Raw genomic sequence first — 8,107 nt, 5'->3', positions numbered from 1 at the left:
ACAGGATGTACTCTGCATAGAAGTTAAATAAGCAGGGTGACAATATACAGCCTTGACGTACTCCTTTTCCTATTTGGAACCAGTCTGTTGTGCCATGTCCAGTTCTAACTGTTTCTTCCTGACCTGCATACAAATTTCTCAAGAGGCAAGTCAGGTGGTCTAGTATTCCCATCTCTTTCAGAATTTCCCACAGTTTATTGTGATCCACACAGTCAAAGGCTTTGAGGTCTCCCATTAACTGCCCTGGGAGTGAACTGTCTTAGAAATAGCCCTTTCAGCCTGAGTGAAATCTTCAGATGATTGCAGCCCCCACCAACATTTTGACTGTCTCATTAGAGACTCTGTGCCTGAACCATCCAGGTTAGCCACTCCCAAATTCCTGATCCACAGAAACTGTGCAATAATAAATGTGTGTAGTTTTAAGCCACTAAGTTTTGGAGTATGTATTACATAGTCATAGATAACTAGACAACAAAACATGTCACCTTACAGAATAAATATGAAGATTCGATGAGTTGATGTTTGTGCAATCCCTGGGACAACAGAACGGTTTATGCAAATATATAGTAATTATTATCTTCTCCAGGTGGTGCCTCTACAATAGAAGTAGAGTAGCTTCGAGTAGAAATCAGCTCATATCAAGACTGTAACTCACGAGGGCAAGGGTTGTCTAATTCTTATCTATACTCCACTCCACCTCTAGCAGTTGAGGCAGAGTAGCTGATTACTGAGTATTTGCTAACTGAATGAATCAACATATGTTGAGCAAATCATTCATGGTCTCTGAACTCCAGCTTCTTTCATTATCAATTAAAGGAGCTAAACTCAATGATCTCAAAAGTTTGTCCTGTCTCTGAAATAATTCTAAAATGTAGTATGCAGAGATTCACATAATACTATTTATTTTTAAATATTTTTGAGTTTTTGCTATGCCAGGCATTATATTAAGTGGTACACAGGTATTATCTTATTTCATTCTTTCAACAACCCTTTGAGGGTTGACTTTAAAATTGTCCTGACTTCAAAAGTAAGAAATCTACAGCACAGAGAAGTGACATAACTTTCTTAAAGTCATGTACACAGTTAAGGTGACATCTGAATTTGAACTAGAGAGACTGACCTTTATAATCCAAAGGTGAGTCTACCTGAAACCTTCAACTTTGTGGTGTAGTCTTCCTGTTAGATTCTAAGCCTCTTAGAACAAAGGCAATTCCTCTTAAATAAATATCCCCCATGCCTAATATACAGCAAATTCTCAATAAATGTTCATTAAATGAATGAATAAATAAATAAATAAATGCAGTGTGGTGTGGAAATACCCTTAACTCACACTAAATGTGATTGAAAAAAATATGAATTTAAACATTTGGGATTTAATGAGATGTTTTCTTATTATTCTTCACTTATTAGAACTTCTATTAAGGAGTCTAGAGAAATCTTAGCTGTCTCCCTAAGCCTATCCTAACCATCAGATTGTTACTACACACTCTATTAAATTATAATTCAGAGATGTGTCATAATTAAATGTCAATATAGGCCATGTGGTAGGTGTCATTCATAAATTTGTAGAAAGTCCTAAAGTAGCCACTGTCTGCGGTCAGGAGATCCAGTCAACTTTGCCTGTTGTTGTCTTGAACATGGACTTGGGACAACAAAGAACTAATGAGAACCTATGCATAAGAATTTGGAAGTTTTAAAGTAGCTTTGATTTCAATACAGTAATTCTCTTTGAATTATTAAATCCCTTCTTTAGTGGGTAGACCATTAAATCTTTGTAATTCCAGATGGTATTACAAGAGCAGATGTACCATTAAGGTTTCTCCCCTCCCTTTCAGAAATGTGAAAGAAGATACGTGGAAACCTTAGGCAATCACCTTTGGGTGGGAGAACCATGAGAGACAAGGGAAGGTTGCAGAGCTGAAACCAGAGGTCAGCTAAGGGTATGAGGGGCTGATGTAGGAGCCAGGCCCAGGAAAGGAGCACAGTGCTGTAGACAGAAGGAACAAGGACCTTGTTACAGAGAAAGAATGAGGTTAAGTAACGTGAAGTCCCAGAAGGGATGGTAGGAATTGTATATCCTACTCCATTCATGTTTATATGTCTTTATTCATCAGTGATGTTTCAGCAGACACTAATATTCTTCCAGTATTTTGTTTCCTGGGCAATGTCAGATCTTTATTGCACTCAGTAGTCAGGGTTGACTTGTTCTCCTATCCTTTGTCCTTCAATTTCTCCCCAGAATTATTTTCATGTTGAAGGCTGTGTATCATTTTTTGTGAACCCAATGTGACTTTCCAACTGTAGATTTGGTTCTTTTACAAACTCAAGGACTTTTTCAAGGTCCTTTTGAAGTGTATGTGATTTCATCCTCAGGGCTAGCAAGTATATCAGATCATTTTAGTCTGTTTTCCATACCTACTAGTTTCTCTGATTATAAAACAAAATATTGCTTTAATTGTCTGTACTTTGATCATCTCCAGTTTTCTTAGTGAATTATTTGACTATAGTCTGGGTCCCATACTCTTCCTCACTGTCTGTTTTACTTCCTAATCCACTAAGAATATTTTGTTCTTCAAATGTGTCTTCTTGGGCACACCCTCTCCCTTTCCATCCCATTTGCTTGTTTATTCATATGGTCTTTGAGCTGTTATTTCTTTTTTTTTTAATTTCTTTTTTTAAATTTTATTTTGTTTTTAAACTTTACAAAATTATATTAGTTTTGCCAAATATCGAAATGAATCCGCCACAGGTATACATATGTTCCCCATCCTGTGCATAACGCATTAACTTGTCACACAGCTGGAAACAATTGCGACAGATTCCTTCATGCTCCTTGAATTTTATTTTCCTTTTGCCTTCCTAGTCTGTCATTTACTAGGAGTGCTCCTTTCTGCTGTGATGCATGATAAACTGTGATTGTGAACTTGAGGGAGGAGGTAGATGAGCCCACCCCCCTGCCCCCACCCTGACCTACAGTGAAGCAATAGGAGATTCATTCCCTATGGATGAAACTTCGAGACAAGAATAGCAGAACAACTGAGAGAAGAGGCTGGGTCCTGCCAGATGACATAGTTCTCATTCTTGAAGTCAGGACATCTCCTCGATCACACATGTGCCCAAAGGCTCCTTGGAGGTCAAAGGGGACTGATGCCAAGAGACGCTTATTACCCATAGCCCTCTGCAGAAGAATCCATCTTGGCTAAGAGACACATTCTGTTACACAGGAGAATCCTGAGATATACCAAATAAAGACTGTGAACCCGGCAAATCAAAATGATTGGCCAAAGAAAACCTGGAAGAAACATCCCATTAAAGTAATCCAAACTGCTATGAGAGTGCGACTCAGCAACTGTCTCTCCCTGAGCCTGCCAGTGTCTGTCCACACACACTGCGCTCTTTCTCCTCCTAATAAATACTGTACTTGCTTCACTACTTTCCGTCCTTGTGGGAATTCTTTTCTGCAAAGCTGAAAATCCAGGGCCTTGTCACTGACCGCACTGGACTAGTGGCTGAGATTTGTTGCTCTCACCACCTCGAACCAGTCTCAGTCTCTGGCTGGGAACCCAAGCCCCGCTTCAGGCTGCTGCAGGCCAGGGCCACCAGAGATCAGACTTCCTGTAGAATTCTCTCTATCCTGCTCTGGATGAACCAGCTGAGCCAATACATCCTCCTTGCTCTGATATGATGCTGGTGATTTGACCCACTTCTTGCCAAATCCAGGGCAGATTTGCTTTTCCACCTGAGCTTCCAGTATGAGGTCTGGGTTTAGGGTTGCTATCTGGTCCTCTGTGGCCTAAGGACATGGCAGGAAGGAGGCATATCTGGCCAAAGTACTGTCTCTTCTCTCCTGTTGCTTTGTATGCTAAGTGCTCTGTAGGCGCTGGGGAGCCTTTGTTAACTATGGAACCAAAAAGGCATCACTTGATTTAAAAACAAATTGAAAACAAAATCAGCTAATCCTGCAAAAAGATGCCAAAAGACAAAGTTATAAGAATTTTTTTTTAATAAACACATTGGAGGTTTGCTATTAACATGAACTTGCAACTTAACATGGAGAATGGAAATTGCATTATAGAATCCCTCTTCCTTTGCATCCAAAGTGTAAGAAAATATTAGAAACCAGAAGCCCACCCCCAAAGTACTTATAGCACTAAACAGAGAGAGGTATAGATTCTATAAACACCCTGAACTTGAAACCAAAGGGAAAAAAAATTTTTATTTGGGTTGTCAACTTAGAAAATACTCACAACCTAAAATATTGAGAGTTATATTTTATTCAGTGAGAATTTTGCGAATTCAAGGCCAGAACACAGCATCTCAAGTAACCCTGAGAGGGCTGCTCCAAGGAGGTTGGGGCGGGGGGAGGGGCTGGTGAGAGGTTATATAGAAGTTTTGCAACAAAGAGCATGTAGTCTACAGTCAAAAGATTATTGTTAACTAAAGGAAAACCAGATACCTCAAGTTAAGGAATTTAGTGCTTTCCTGTGTATAGAAAGATTCCAAAGTCTGGGCTCACTGAAACCATGCCTTTGATATGCATCTCAGCTGTCTGGGGTCAGTGACCTGTGTTTTCACTTCCTGAGTTTTCTCAGGGCTCACAGTAGGAAGCGGCTGAGGTCTCCTGGCTGCTAGATGGCAGGCGTTAGTCCTGAGTCCTTCCTGAGTCCCCTCAGGGCTCGTCAGCTCACCATCCACCATTACAGACGACTGTAACATCCTCTGTTTATCGATGTGGTGGGATCTAGGTCATTCCTCAGGGTCCTAAGGCTTCTTTCCAGTGTCATGGGGGTCACAGCTGACCGACATCCAGGCACACAGGCATCCTCACTGGCTCTCAAAAATGCCATAGCCTCTCCCACCAGCTTTGCCTCCTGCTCTTCTAGCTCCCTACGAGTTCTGCCCAAGATCTCCAGCAGCAGCTCCTCAGCCCCTCCTCAGAGACCCTCCCCTACCACAACCTGGCTGAAGTAACGCCCCTGGGGCACCCTCCCTCCCCTCTGCATTCTCCCCTCACCACCCCATAAGCATCTAAAGTGGCTCCCTCCTTCATGGATGTATTTGTCAACTGCACTAGAATGTAAGCTCCGTGACACAGGAGACTTGGTCTGACCTGGGCAGTACTACGTGTTTACCATGAAGCAGAATTTCTTCATCAGATGAGTCAAATGCAGTCTTTGAGCTGTCAGTCAAGCCTGCAGGGACTCATCCTCAGCCCCAGCTTTCTGCTCGGCTGGGATCTTTCATCACTGCCTTCTGCCCCTCAACCCACCTCTGTCTGATCGGAACTCTTCCGGGTTTCCTGACAGGGGCTCTCTCCCCAGGGGTCCTGCTCAGCCTACATGCCTGGCCAAGCCAGCAGCTGTCCCCATGAAGGCAATCAACCTGAGGACTCCCTAGCCACACACGCCTCAGCAGCTCTTCCCTCTGTACAGTGACCCCTCCAGATCCACCCTGAGTTTGCCTTGTCTTATCGGACTCAGCGAACCTCTGAAGATGACAAAGGGGCAAGCAAAGGGCAGGTCAGAGGGGCTCACTGCTCTGATTTTAGCTGACTTCTGAAACTCTTTATTCGTGTCCACTCCAGGGGAGTGTGGATCGTCCCAGTCTCACCGCTTGAAGTTTCCGTGGCCAGAGAGAAAAATGCCCCACCTGCAGCTCAGGGTGACGAGCTGACCCATTTCTCCATCTTATTCCAAATTCCTCAAGGCCGAGGACAGGCAAGCTACCTCTCTCACAGAACGTATCTCCATAGACATTTAAAACTTCGGGAACAAATTCTGCTTTTTTCCAATCTGCAGCATTTTGTTGCAGGACCATCTTGCATCTGGGAAATAAAAAGGAAGAGATGGTTGTTTGATGTGCACCAAGTTTACGAGTTTTTAATTGTTCCTTTTGGGGGTCAAGCCTGGGACACACTCTCTCCCACTCAGATCCAAGCCAGAGGTCATGGCAGAGCTTTGGTCTCTGTGAGTCACCCTTGTTCCAAGGAGGCATCTTAGTAAGAGTGACCCACGGCAGAGGTGAGATCTGAGGACCTTGTCTAATGGTGTAGCTAGCAGTGAGCCCCTGTAGGAGAATTCCCTCGTTTCCCTCAACTCGGGTTGACAGACGATTGCCCTTCATGGAGTCAGCTCCATAACTCACTTCCAGATGAGCTCACCTCGGCTTCATAGGACTCACAAGGGAGAAGGGGAAATTGCCTGCTTCTCTATAGCCACCAGGAGGTCAGGTGAGATTTTTAAGTTTACGTGTTTAAATGAAAGTCAGACAGCATTCACTCACTTGCGGGAAATCAGCTTCAGAAGGAAGAATCAGGCGGAAAATAGAGGATCAGATGCAGAAGTAACTGTCAGGCTGAGCGCCACAGAGTGTTTGCTTTCTGTGCCTGGAGAGACGGGTCACCTTTGCCCTCCTATTTATAAAACTGACTCCCAGCAAAGTCACTTTTAGAGTCTGCTAGAAATGGGAAATTGATCATTTCTAATGCCGTTACCTCTCTGAGCAATACGGGAAGTCTCTTTTCTTTACCCTTACCATCTACCAGCGAGGACGGGTTCCCGCGGCACAGGGAGCACAGCGCTGCTGGGCTATGTGTGTCAGGAGGGTGTATGTTGGTGAGCCAGCAAATGCACCACGTGGAGCCTGCATCCTGAGCCTGGTCCTATGCTGGGGGCTGGAAATCAAAAAATACATATAGCTTAAGTGTCCTTACCCCCAACAGTGAACCACCTAGCAAGTGAAGCTTGTTCAAGGTGCTTGTGAATGATGATGGACCAGGAGTTTCAGCTTAAGAAGTTCTATTTGCGTTAGAGAACTAAACGTTGAAATTTTATCATGCTATTCTTAGAGTATCTTATACTATCACTATAAAATTGATCTCTACTACTTTAAATATTATTTGTAAATAATACAAAACAAATATTATTTGTAAATAATATAGTATAAATAATAATATAAACACAATATAATTTGTAAAAATTATAAACACTCATAATCCATGAAGGTTCTATTGAAATTGTCAACTCTCTGCTTTAAAATAGCAGATAATTAATACTATGGTGGGTTATAAATAACTTTTAAGCTACTGATGACCTAAGCAATAAAAAAACTAAAAGAAATAAAATGATCTAAAGAAGTAAAGAAGAAAATAATGGAACTTAAGCATTTAAGTTTCACCTATTCATAATTATTTCCAAGAGACAGCAATTTCCACGGTCAGATTTCTGTAAATTGGATGGAAGGCTGGCGTCCTTTTGTTAAAAGCCATATTCAATAGGGTTAAATACCATTACCTTCTTTGAATATTAGCTTTTAAACCTTTCTTTTGAAAGAAGCATAGACTCATAAGCAGTTACAAAAAACAGTCTCATGAACCAGTAGTGACATCTTATATGAATGTAGGACAACGTCAAAACCCAGGAACTGGCGTGGGTAGAATCCTGTTGGCCAGACGACAGACTGTGTTCAGTTTCCACCAGTATTTACATGCGCTCGTGTGTGTGTGTGTGTCTGTCTGTCTGTCTGTGCAGTTCTAGTCAACCTGATTCCGTGAGTGACCCCATCACAGTGAAGATGCAGGTCTGTTCTGTCACTGTATACGCCCCACCCGTCTCTGTCCCCTGGCAACCACTAAATGTCCTCCTACTCAGATTTAATTTTAACCGTCCTGTTTGGCCCACTGCACTGGCTTGGATCTTGTTGATGAAGAGTTTCAGCCAGTTTTTGCTTGGCATCCAGACGAATTAAACATTAAGGGAATATCAAAGTGGGACATGGTGACCTTCCAGCAAGCTAAGGAAGGTAATTCATTTACTTTGTTGTTCTTTCCTTTTTCCTAATAGAATAAATTTCGGTTGCTCCTTTCTGCTAAGTTCAGAAGACAGGAACTCCCTCAAAGACAATCTGAAGGGAAAAGGTCTTTTATTTGCATATATATATATACCAAAAAAATATAACTTCATTTAAGTTAAAAACAAATCTTCTCCCTCAACAATTCAGCAAAACTTTTACCTTAGAGATGGTAAAGACAAAGATTTGTTTCAGTAACTACACAATTTCCTAACCTCTTAACTCTCTAAAGTGTTCGCAACAACCACACACCCTGGGC

General features: G+C 42.1%; 1 long non-coding RNA gene across 1 annotated transcript; it reads right to left on the bottom strand.

Moving 5' to 3' along the window:
- Positions 1 to 5,537: 5,537 nt before the first annotated feature.
- On the bottom strand, positions 5,538 to 7,537 carry LOC105001002. The gene is made up of 3 exons (XR_826811.1): positions 7,293 to 7,537; positions 6,535 to 6,673; positions 5,538 to 5,824 (listed from the first exon to the last, which is right to left on the bottom strand). It is a non-coding gene; the product is annotated as an uncharacterized LOC105001002 (long non-coding RNA).
- Between the last annotated feature and the right edge of the window lie 570 nt (positions 7,538 to 8,107).

This window comes from Bison bison, unplaced genomic scaffold (genome assembly GCF_000754665.1).
Source record: "Bison bison bison isolate TAMUID 2011002044 unplaced genomic scaffold, Bison_UMD1.0 scf7180017864377, whole genome shotgun sequence".
NCBI lineage: Eukaryota > Metazoa > Chordata > Mammalia > Artiodactyla > Bovidae > Bison > Bison bison.
This window is presented reverse-complemented; position numbering and strand designations above follow the sequence as displayed.